The sequence below is a fragment of the Peromyscus maniculatus genome, chromosome X (genome assembly GCF_049852395.1).
Source record: "Peromyscus maniculatus bairdii isolate BWxNUB_F1_BW_parent chromosome X, HU_Pman_BW_mat_3.1, whole genome shotgun sequence".
NCBI classification, from domain to species: domain Eukaryota; kingdom Metazoa; phylum Chordata; class Mammalia; order Rodentia; family Cricetidae; genus Peromyscus; species Peromyscus maniculatus.
In genome coordinates this window covers 145,782,787-145,795,264 of record NC_134875.1, presented here as the reverse complement: position 1 = coordinate 145,795,264, position 12,478 = coordinate 145,782,787, and positions in this window count along the sequence as shown.

The window sequence follows — 12,478 nt, the reverse complement described above, 5'->3', positions numbered from 1 at the left end:
AGAGTTGCTGCAAAAGAATCTTGCCTGTACCACCTCCACACTCCCATGTCTAGCTCTAGAAGACCGGACAGTTCATTGGCTTTCCTGATGGTGGCCAACACTGCCCCTCCTGCCCTTATAGTACCATCTGTATACACTATATCCTTCCTCTCTTTGAATACAGCCAGCATTGGGTTTCTAAAGTGAGTTCCTCATCAGCAAGCGCTCAAATGCTGTCTCCAAACTCACAGGCCTAGGTCAAGATGTACAGATCATGTGTGGTGTTTGCCTGGTGAATTCCCAGAATGTCACCTGCCTCTGCCATCCTTATACCCCCTTATCTATTTCAAGAATGCAGCTCCTGAGAAGGCTTCTCATTAGTTCTCCAAAAGCATAGTCTTCATTGCCCCATTGTCACTCTCCAAGGTCCTGCTCTGAATATACAGATATCTCACTAATTTTTATGATGAATTTTGGGAGAACCTCATAAACCAGTTCCATTTTTATATTCCTTTTATAAAACTTGTTACACAGTCCCTAGGCTACATTTCATGCTGAAAACTCCAGAACCTAGTCCTTTGCATTATCTCTACATTCTCTATCAAGCTCTGGATGTACACCTTGTATATATAAAGCATTGTGAGCAAAAACAAAACTCAATTTCCAGTTCTGTGCCAACTCCCATATTTTTCTGTGTTCACCCAGCACCTGCACTGGTTCCTCTGATAAATTTGCCTAGAATGAAGACCATCTATGTCATCTTCACATTCCAAGACTTATCTCTAAACACTCATTTTACTTTTATGATGATTCTCCACAGAACTACACCACTAGCATCATGTCCAATGCTGTAGCAGCTCCTGAACTGACTTTTATTGTTCTGTTTCTCCAATACCAAGTCCAACTGAGCCATCTCCTCATTTCAAGGCTAAGTTCCATATGTGAAACACAGGCACTGGTGTTTGCTCATGACCTCCCTAGAACCTGGCCAGAACCTGTCCTTCAAGTACATACACTCCCTCCTGTGCTTACCTCTGAGCATGTAACTCCTGCATTGGCTTTTTCTGGCAAGTACCCCCAGAGGCAAGCCCACCTGTGAGAAAGCCTGACTTCAAGGCCTAGGAAAGAGTGTGTACTCATTTTTCAGGTGGACTGTCTAGGATCCTTGTCTGATAGCACAACCACCATACTTGTGGTCTTAGATCTGGTCTCTCTGCATATAGCCTAGCTTTGTCTGGTGAATTCTCCAAGCCCCAAGCCCATTTGTGCCATCACAACACTTCCATGCCTTTGTATGTTCATGCAACTTCTGCACCTGCCTTCATGTCCATTCACAAATCCATATCCACCTATTTCATCTGCACACTCCATGGCCTATCTGTGAATCACTCACTGGTTTTCCCTGATGACTCTTGCCAGAAGCCCACCTGAAGAGTTATCATTATATTCTGCTCTCTATCTCTGATGACAATCTTCTTCCACTGGCTTTCCACTGTATCTGTGTAGCCAGTCCTACACATGCTGTCTCCACACTTCTAGGCCTACCTAATTCTTTATTAGTAGAGTGCATATCTGATCTTGTTGTTGAGCTTCACACAGCCTCAACTGCCAGAACCAGCCCCATATTCCAAGGCCAAGCTCTGGCCATGCAGCTCCTAGACTGGCTTCCTGTTTTTTTGTTTTGCTTTGTACTTGTTTTTCTTATTGAAAATCCATGCTATGTATTCTTAGTACAGTTCCCCTACCCCAACTTCCCCTAGATCTTCCCCACCTCCCAACTCATACAATCCTATGCCTTCATTATTTGTCTCTTTTGAAAGCAAACAGAAAAATAAAGAAGCAAACAAACCAGAATAAGAAACAAACAAACTATCAAACCTCAAAAAGCACAATAAACACACACACACACACACATACATACACACACACACACACACACACACACAACTCTAAACCCATAAAAACACAAAATGACCCGCTTGTTTCTTAAGACCATTTGATTGGAAAGTCTTTTCCCAGCCTTTTATTCTTGGGTCTTTGAATTTTTGATGTGTTTCTTGTATGCAGCAGAAAGATGGGTCCTACTTTCATATCACACATACACACACACACACACACACAGAACTCTAAACCCATAAAAACACAAAATCAGAACCATAATGTACAAAAATAAGATAAGTGCACAAACACAGCAAAACTAGGCAAAAAATTTCTCCAAAAACACCATTGAGTTTGTTTTGTGTTGGCCACATGCTGCAGGGCTTGGGTCCTACCCTTCAACATGGTTTTGTATACCCATTTACATTTCATTGGATAAAACTGTATTTTCTTTTCCAAGCAGCTGTCAGTTGAAGACAGCTTTTTGGGTGGGGATAGTAGATAATGTTCACTTCCCACTCTTAGCACTGGGAGCCTGTCCATATTGAACATGTACAGGTCCTTTTCATGCTGCTACAGTCTCTGTGAATTCATGTGTGCATCAGTCCTGCTGTGTTTAGAAGGCCTAGTTTCCTTGATTACCTCCATCCCTGCTGACTCTTATAATCTTTCTGCCTCTACTTTCTGAAGCTACCTAAGTCATGAATTTTATTTCAACGGTAAATAAATTTAGGGCACTTCAGGTCGGATGTCAGGTGGAAAGGCTCGAGGATTTTTTTTTGAGATTTTTTATTTTATAATTTAATTTTATTTTACATATCCACCATGAATTCCCCTGGCCTTCCTCCTCCCGCCTCCCTCCCAACCTCCCTTCAACCCACCCTTCATTTCCATCTCCTCCAGGGCAAGGACTCCCCTGGGGATTCAGGTCAACCTGGTAGATTCAGTTGAGGCATGTCCAGTCCCCTCCTCCCTTCACCCAGGCTGAGCAAAGTGTCATTGCATAGGCCCCAGGTTCCAAACAGCCAGCTCATGCACTGAGGACAGGTCCCAGTCCCACTGCCTGGGGGCCTCCCAAACAGTTCAAGCTAATCAACTGTCTCACTTATCTAGAGGGCCTGATCCAGTTCCATGGGGGCTCCTCAACTATTGGTTCACAGTACATGTGTTTCCACTAGTTTGTCTATTTGTCCCTGTGCTTTTTCCAGTCATGGTCTCAATAATTCTCACTCATACAATCCCTCCTCTTTCTCACCAACTGGACTCCCGGAGCTTCACTAAGAGGCATCCCAAGGGGGAATGAGACGTTATAGAAGACATGTTCCCATGGGTGACAGAAAAGAAAAATGTCACTGCAGTCATGGGCATCTCCAGGACTCAGGGAGCACTGAACAAGGACCAAGCCATTCAATGAGTCATCACCACACTCAATAGGGGGCTATGCCAGCAAAGAGATTTGGAGCCTGGTACCAGGGATTTTGTAGGGGCAAGAAGGCAATGACAAAAACCGAGCTCTAGAAGGAGGGGTCTCATCCACAAGAAATTGTCAGGGAATAGGGTCACAAATGCCACAAATGCCTAAAGGAGCTGTGGGATTACAGGTAGTTCTAAGAGGAAGGTGGGAGAAGAAGACAGGAAGGGGTACAATATCGTGGTTTGGCCTAAGGAAAGTGCAAGCTTATAGGTGGGAAGGGATCAGGTGAAGAGGTCCAGCTTATAACCTTAAAGACTGTGGCAGGGGGTACCTCCACCTCCAAGAGTACCAGAGGAGGGCTGGACACTCAACAGTCACTTCCTTGGACTCAGGGAAATGTTTACACTGACCAAAGGGGAAACTTACCTAATTGCTGCTGGTGGGTGAATGATCAGTAAGCAAGAAGGTGAGTCTGTTGCAGGTGGACTAGAGATGAGGTATAGGATCACAGTGCAGCTTAGATCATGAGAGGAAATGGAGGCCCTAGGAGAGCCTATCTGAGTCACAGCAACAAATGTAAGCATTAGAGCTTGGATGGAATGGTATCCTGGCAGCCTGGAACCAAGGAATACCACAAAGTCACACCACACAACAAACCTCACACAAGAGATTTATTGGAAAGGAAAAAAAACAGGATGATGGCTACCTCTGCTCACAAGAAATAGCAGTAAACTGAACAGGATGCAGGACTTATATAGTTTCTTGGGAAGGAGTGGAACTTTGCAGGGTAGAGATTGGTTGGATTTCATGTCCAGAGATTGTGTTTTTTACTGTGTAGGATGGGGGCAATTAGAGTATTGTGTGGCTGGAACCTTGCAATTAGAGGTCCTCAGGGGAGGGGCCTGGCCACTTGTGTGGCTCAAGGGGCTTACACTTCTGTCAGCACCATGCCTGTATTTTCTGCCTTGCTCTGTTCTTTCTCTGTTTAGTACCCTGAGAACTGATCTGGCCCCATGGCCTCTACAATCTGAGACCTACCTCTAGATGACATCCTTGCTTAGAAGATTTGCATAATGAGTTGCAAAGATGCTTTCTTGTCAGAGGAAAAGCTACATTCTTGAGTCTAGCTGTGGTCAGACAGTTTCTGTAACAGCTTTGTTTTGCAAGAGCCCAAAGAACCATGTAGAGCTGTGCCATCTCTGTCCAGGTCACAGTTATGAACACAGAGATCATACATTGGCTTTCCCTACTATATTTCTTGAAACCTCAAAAGCTAGCAAAATTCTCATTGTCCTAGTGGTTGCTCCCTGTCAAGGAGCCCTGCAGAAAAATTCCCAGGTGAGTTGCCAAAGAATCAAACAAACATGCATCATCTGTACATTATGAGGCCTGGCTGTAGACACTCACCTCCTGGATCAGATTTTCCTAGTGAGTTCCTGCAGAACAAAGCCCATCAGCACAATGACCCACCCCATTTTGGATGCACAGATCACACAGGCTTTGTCTGCTGAGTTCCTTGAGATTTTCCCACCAGATCATTCCCCCTCACTTCCAGGCCAACCTCTGCATAGGTAGATGGTGCCCTGGCTTGTGATGTCCTCAAAATGTCATCCTACAGCTTTATACCCACATTCCCAGTCCTAATTCTGGTAAATCAGCTACTGTACCAGTTTTTATTGCTAAGTTCTTTGAAAACCAAGCCCATCTGCACCATCTCCTATCTCACATCACACTGCTCCTGCATTATCTTTTCCTGGTGGATTCCCCAACATCAAGCACATCTGCACCACCTCCATGTCAAAGTTATAGCATAGATAGCATATTAGTTAGCCTGATGGTGCTACCCCAACCCACATTCCAGCCTCATCACCACACTCACTGGTCTAGTAGTCTAGCCCAAGGTGCCCTGGTTTCATAACAGATTTGCCCTGTTAGCTACAAAGAATCTTACCTGTCATCACCACCCCACAGTACCATACCTAGCTCCTGTCTAGCAGATCCTATACTGGTTTCCCTGGCAGAATCTCCTCAAACTTAAATTTCCATCAATCATCTGTACAGCCCAAGACCTCTTTGAGGATGTGCAGACAGTGCACCAAGTTTGCCTCGTGATCTCCTCAGAACTGCAACATCTGTTGGCATTCTCTCACTACCAGAAGTAATTCTGGTCATGCAGCTCTTGAACTCACTTGTCCAGGTGAGTTCTGCCAGAATCACATCCTCTTGTGACCACTCCACTCTCCCAGCCCCAGCCCCAGATGTGATGATTGCTTAACAGCTTGGCTGTTGAAATGCTAAGGACATTGCAAGCCAGAGCCATTACCACACCCCCAGGTCTTGCTCTGGTCTTGAAGCTTCAGCATTGGTCTTCCTTGGTCAGTTTCAATGAAGCCAATACCACATCTCCATACTCCAGGGTCTAACTTTCTATATTCTACAAATAATGAATGGGTTTGCCTGACAATCATCACCAGAAAGTTGTCCACCATCACATTCCCTAACTCCCTTATTGCCTTGATGAAATATGACCAAAAACAACTTTGTCAGGAAAGGGTATATTTCAGCATACAACTTTGAAATCTAGGAAGGAGCCCAGAGGAAGGAACTAACACAGAAGTCATGGCTTTCTCCCCATGACTCACTCAACTTGTTTAGTTAGATGACTCAGTAGAAATGACTGAGAGTTACATGACCTCTGATAGTCTAGAGCCTCCCACATTAATCATTAATCAAAAAAAAAATCCTTCCCATTCATGCCTACAGGCCAATGTTATGGAAGCATTTTCTCAATCAAGGTTCCCTCTTTCCAAATGACCTTAGCTTTTTTCAAGTTGACAAACTCCTAGTCAACACAATTGATCAGTTGTTAGTTTGATACACATGGATCATTAAATTATAACCTCTCCTTTCTTGTTTATCCACCAGAAGTCATTTTAAACTCATTAAATGAAATTTGTATTACTTTAATAGACCCTCCATCTATAAAAACTCAAACATTTTTAAATGTTCAGCCTCTTTAAAATATGCAGTCTTATCAAATGTGCAAAGACTCTCAACTGTTGGCACCTGTAAATAAAAAAAAAATACTTCAATATATTCCTACTCTCAGAGGGAAGAGTAGGGGCACAGTTACAGTCAAATCAAAGTAAAACAGCATTGGTCACTAAACGTCTAAAGTATGTGATTAGCTCATGGTGTTCTGGGCTACACAGTGCTTAGGTATTTCTGTATCTACCATCAACAATATAAGCAGGCTGTTTTGTAGACTCAGTCCTGCCAGTTTCACACTAAACCTGTGGTTGCCTTTGGTCCTCATACCCTAGCCTTGGATCTTTAATGCACTGAAATCTCCATTGCAAGTGAAGATGTACCTTCACCAGGATCCCTTCTTCAGCTCTTTTCAGGAATATCCAGTCTACTTTGCAGTTGTGTCAAGCCCCACCTTATCTCCATGACCACTTCAATTCTATCTTTTCCACTGTAAATAAGGTTGGAACTTCCTGAATGGACTCTCCTAGGTGCCAAGATTCAGATGCTTTGCTTTTTGTGAACTAAAGAATCTCAGCCACTAGAGTCATCACCATACTCCCAGTCTGGGCTCTAGGAACTCACCTCCTGGAACAGCTTTCCATCATGACTTCCCACTGGTTCACAAAGGAGTCCTTAGAAACCTCAAAGCCCACCCTTAGCAACACACATCTCCAAAATGCCACATCTCCTAAACCTCCACAACAATTTCACCACCTGAAGACAAAGTATTCAAACAATGGGCCTATGGGGCCATTCTCACTTAGACTACCATACCTGCCCTTGTCATCTCTATACTCCCAGACCTATCTATAGCCCCATTCACTGAGAATGGACTTTGTCTAGTAAGCTTCAAAAAATCTCATCCATCAGAGCCATCCCCATGCTCCTGTTGTCATTCATCTCCTGTAGTATCATTTCCAGGTAAATTCCACAAGAACCAAGATTATGTGTGCTATCTCTACTATCCCAAACTGTGGTGGTATTCTAATTGTACTGAAATGTGATTATGATTGTATGTTAATAAATAAAGTTGCCCGGGGGTCAGAGCTATTAGAGCCATAGACAGAGTGTGGCGGTGGGGGTACACGCCTTTAACCCCATAGATCTCTGTGTGTTCAGGGATACAGCCAACATTGGAGACATATGCCTTTAAGACCTGGGGGGCTGTACATACAGACAGTGACGAGGCAGTCACGTGTTTGGGTTTACAACCAATGAGAAGGCAGAATGACTATGAAACGACTTATACACAGGGAAATAGCTCTCTTTTGGGAAGGTAAGACCAACACAGAAGGAAGGGTGAGATTTTAGATCTGAGCTCTGATCTCTTGGCTTTCTCTTTTACATTGGTTCTGTGTTTCTTATTTAATAAGACGGTTGGTTACATCTACACCAAACATGCCTCTGTAGGTATACAGGACCCAAGGGCTTTAATTAATGATATTAAATACATTGCCAGTCAGAGCTGTCTCCACACTCCAAGGCTAGGTCTAGAAGACTAGATATTGTACTTGTTTTCTTGGTGATAATCAGCAGTAACCCTCCCACCCATCTGTATATGCCAGTACCATCTGTATATGCCCTATATATTAACTCTGGTTACAGAGTTCCAGCACTGGGTTCCTACGAAGAGTTCCCCCATCAACAAGTATGTAAATTTTGTCTCCACACTCCCAGGACTAGCACCAGATGTGTGAAGCTCATGCACAGAGTTTGTCTGGTGAGTTCCAAGAACATCCCCTGCCTATGCCATCCTGGCACTCCTATGCCTATTTCCGGGGATGCAGGTCCTGAGATGAATTCTCATGAGTTTCCCCAAAACAAAGCATGCCTGCTGCATTGCCATGCTCCAAGATCCTGCTCTGGGTGCATAGATATTTCACTGGTTTTGTGATGAACTTCTTGAGAAATTCAGCACCCAGTACCAAATTTATACTCTTTGTCCTAATACTGGTTAAACAGTTCATAGGCTTGATTTTCCCGCTGAAAACTCCAGAACAATGTCATCCTGTGACATCTCTTGATCCCACACCAGGCTCTGGATATGCTCAGTATATATAATCTACGTAGTGAGTTCCAACAAACCTCAAATTCCAATATTGTCCCTACTTCCAGAAAGAGCTCTGATCACATGGATCCTGCATAAGATTTCCTTGATTAGTCTTCCCTGATTAGATTTCCCTAAACACAAGACTGCCTATGCCATCTCCACATTCCAAGATCTAGCAGTCAACACTATGATCACACTTCTTTGTCTAAGTATGCTCCACAGAACCTCATCTGCTAGCATCACCTCCAATATACCAAGTATAGCTTTGGTAGTGCAGCTCTGAAATTGGATTTTACTGGTGTGCTCCCTCAGACTCAAGACCATCTGAGTTATTTCTACATTTGCAAGCTTGGTTCCATATGTGAAATATAGCCACTTGTTTTGGCTCATGGGCTCCCTAGAACCTGTCTAGAACCTGGCTTGCCAACACCATTCTAACCCCTCACCTAAGCTTAGCTAGGCGTGCAAATCCTGTACTGGTTGTTCCTGGCAAGTTCTCCCATAAAGAGCCTGTATATGCCAAATAACTACTCCAAGACCTAGCTGTGGATAAGTTGAGTGATCAATGGTTTCAGGTAGAATATGTGAGAACCATACTTCATAGCATGACCAAAAATCATGGGACTAGTTCCAACATCTCAGCATCTGGCCTAGATTTCTGTCAATTCCTCCAGACCCAAGCTCATATGGACCTTCCTCACACTCTCAGTCCTAGGTAAGTTTAAACAGCTCATGCACTTGCATTCCTTGGTGGGTTCTACCACCTATATCAACTGTACATTCCATGGCATATCTGTGAATCACATACTGGTTTCTTGTCCACTCTTGCCAGAAGCTCACCTACAAACTTATCCTTATAGTTTGCTCCCCAACTAGCCCCAAGCAATCCCTGAACTGCCTTTCTCAGGTGAGTACCCCACAACAAAGCCCATACCCACTGTCTGTACCCTCCCAGACATAGCTTTGCTTTGTGAGTGCTTTAGAAACTTGCCCACCAGCAGAATTCCCACGCTATCAGGCCAGCTCTGGCCACATAGTAACTGTACAAGTTTTCACATGTGAATTGCTCAGAACCACTCATGCCTGTACCATCCTCACATTCCAAATACTGTCTCAACAGGCAGACTGTGCACATGCTTTGCTTGAATAGCCTTGCTGAATCTCACTTTCCAGCATCACCATCACCACCATACACCATAAACTGCTCCTGTCACATAATACCTGAACCATCTTTCACTGGTGAGTAACTAAAATGTGCTGGCCTGCTCAGTCAACACTCCCATGCCTAACCTTGTACCCACCGATTGTGAACAAATGTGCCTGATATACTTGTCAGAGGCTGCCAGTATCACCTTGACTCTCTCAGGAATATCAAGAGTCACTGTATTATTCAGTGTGTGTGTGTGTGTGTGTGTGTGTGTGTGTGTGTGTGTGTGTGTATAAAACATATTTGTTAGTGTAGCTATTTCAACAATGGATTTGTCCCAACAGAACACTACAGAAACCTGTAGTTGTTCAGTCCATGAGGGTGAATTCAGTTTGTCTTTAGTGTGTGTCACAATCCCAAAAATGGAGACTCTAAAACCAGTGATTGAGGAGAAAGGGCCCAAAGATAAGATACCATGAGAAAGTGTGGTCCAGGTTTAAAGTAGATCTTTCATTTTTTTTGTTTTACAATACTATTCAGTTCTACATAACAGCCACAGATTCCCTTGTTCTCCCCCTTCCTGATTCCCTCCCCCTCCCCCATCCAACCCCCCATTCCCACCTCCTCCAGAGCAAGGCCTCCCCTGAGGACTGAGATTGACTTGATAGACTCAGTCCAGGCAGGTCCAGTGCCCTCCTAACAGATTGAGCCAAGTGTCCCTGCATTAGTCCCAGGTTTCAAACAGCTAACTCGTGCAATGAGCCCAGGACATGGTACCACTGCCTAGATGCCTCCCAAACAGATCAAGCCAATCAACTGTCTCACCAATTCAGAGAGCCTGATCCAGTTGGGGGCCCCTCAGCCTTTGGTTCTTAGTTTGTTGGGGACTGACTCCGGACAGCTGTGTCTTGAACTTGTGTAACCTTCCACGATTTATCAAGCCTCCTGTAAATAGGAGGCTCTTAGCTTAACCACGGAATGTACTATTAAATAAACCTCTTGAAACTTGTGCTAAATCAGCTAGCTGCAGGCGCCTGGGACCAAAGCGACCTCCTGCTGACCCTCCCTTAGGAATTTTCTTTGTCCTCTCCTCACTCCTCCTGCTCCCCCTCCCTACCTGAAGCCCTGTTTATAAGCTCTAACACCCAGTCAATAAAGGAGACCTTGACGCAACTCAGACTGATTCTGTCTTTCTTCACGCACTTGGTCTCCTTTCCCTCTTGCCCCCCAATGATTCCCAGGTGGTCCTTCCTCGAGACCCTTGAATAACCTGGCCTGCTGGACGGGTCAATAGTTCATGCGTTTCCATTCGTTTGGCTCTTTGTCCCTGTGCTTTATCCAACCTTGGTTTCAACAATTCTCGCTCATATAAACCCTCCTCTTTCTCACTAATTAGACTCCCAGTGCTCCACCGGGGGCCTAGCCATGGATCTCTGCATCCAGATTCCTCAGTCCTTGGATGGGGTTTCTGGCACAACTATTATGGTGTTTGGCCATTCCATCACCAGAGTAGGTCAGTCCCTGATGTCTCTTGGCCATTGCCAGCAGTCTTTTGTGGGGGTATCTTTGTGGATTTCTGTGGACCTCTTTAGCACTTTGTTTCTTCCTTTTCTCATGTGGTCATTTACCATGGTCTCCTATTCCTTGTTCTCCCTCTCTGTTCTTGATCCAGCTGGGATCTCCCCCTCCCCCAAGCTCTCTTTCCCTCGAACCTTGCCCGAAATTGCTCCCACTCATGTCCAGGTTGTTTATGCAGATCTCAGCCAATTCTCCATCATTGGGCGATCCTCGTGTCTTTCTTGGGGTACTGTTTTCCAGGTAGCCTCACTGGTGATGTGAGTAGCAGTCCAGTCATCCTTGTTCCACATCTAGTATCCTCCTATGAGTGAGTACATACCATATTTGTCTTTCTGAGTCTGGGTTACCTCACTCAGGATGATTTTTTCTAGATCCATCCATTTGCCTGCAAACTTCATGATGTCATTGTTTTTCTCTCCTGAGTAGTATTCCATTGTGTATATGTGCCACAGTTTATTTATCCATTCTTCACTTGAAGGGCATCTAGGTTGTTTCCAGGTTTTGGTGCTTACAAACAGTACTGATATGAATATAGCTGGACAAGTGCTCTTGTGGTATGATTGAGCATTTCTTGGGTATATGCCCAAGAGTGGTATAGCTGGATCTTGGGGGAGATTGATTCCCAATTTTCTAAGAAAGCACCATATTGATTTCCAAAGTGGTTGTACCAGGTTGCATTCCCACCAGCAGTGGAGGAGAGTTCCCCTAGTTCCACATCCTTTCCAGCATAAAGTGTCTTCAGTGTTTTTGATCTTAGCCATTCAGACAGGCGTAAGGTGCTATCTCAGAGTTGTTTTGATTTGCATTTCCCTGATGATTAGGGATGTTGAGCAATTCCTTAAATGTCTTTCAGCCATTTGAGCTTCCTCTGTTGAGAATTCTGTTTAGTTCTATAGCCCATTTCTTAATTGGACTGTTGATCATTTTCATGTCTAATTTATTGAGTTCCTTATATATTCTGGATATCAGTCCTCTGTCAGATGTGGAGTTGGTGAAGATCTTTTCCCATTCTGTAGGCTGTCATTTTGCCTTGTTGATCATATCCTTTGATCTACAAAAGCTTCTCAGTTTCAAGAGGTCCCATTGATTGTTTCTCTCAGTGCCTGTGCTTCTGGTGTTATATTTAGGAAGTGATCTCCTACGCCAGTGCTTTCAAGACTACTTCCTATTTTCTCTGCTAGCAGGTTCAGAGTAGCTGGATTTATGTTGAGGTCCTTGATCCACTTGGACTTAAGTTTTGTGCACTGTGACAGATATGGATCTATTTGTAGCCTTCTACACATTGATATCCAGTTATGCCAGCATCATTTGTTGAAGATGCTTTCTTATTTCCATTGTACACTTTTGGCTTCTTTGTCAAAAATTTTATGTTCATAGGTGTGTGGGTTAATGTCAGGGTCTT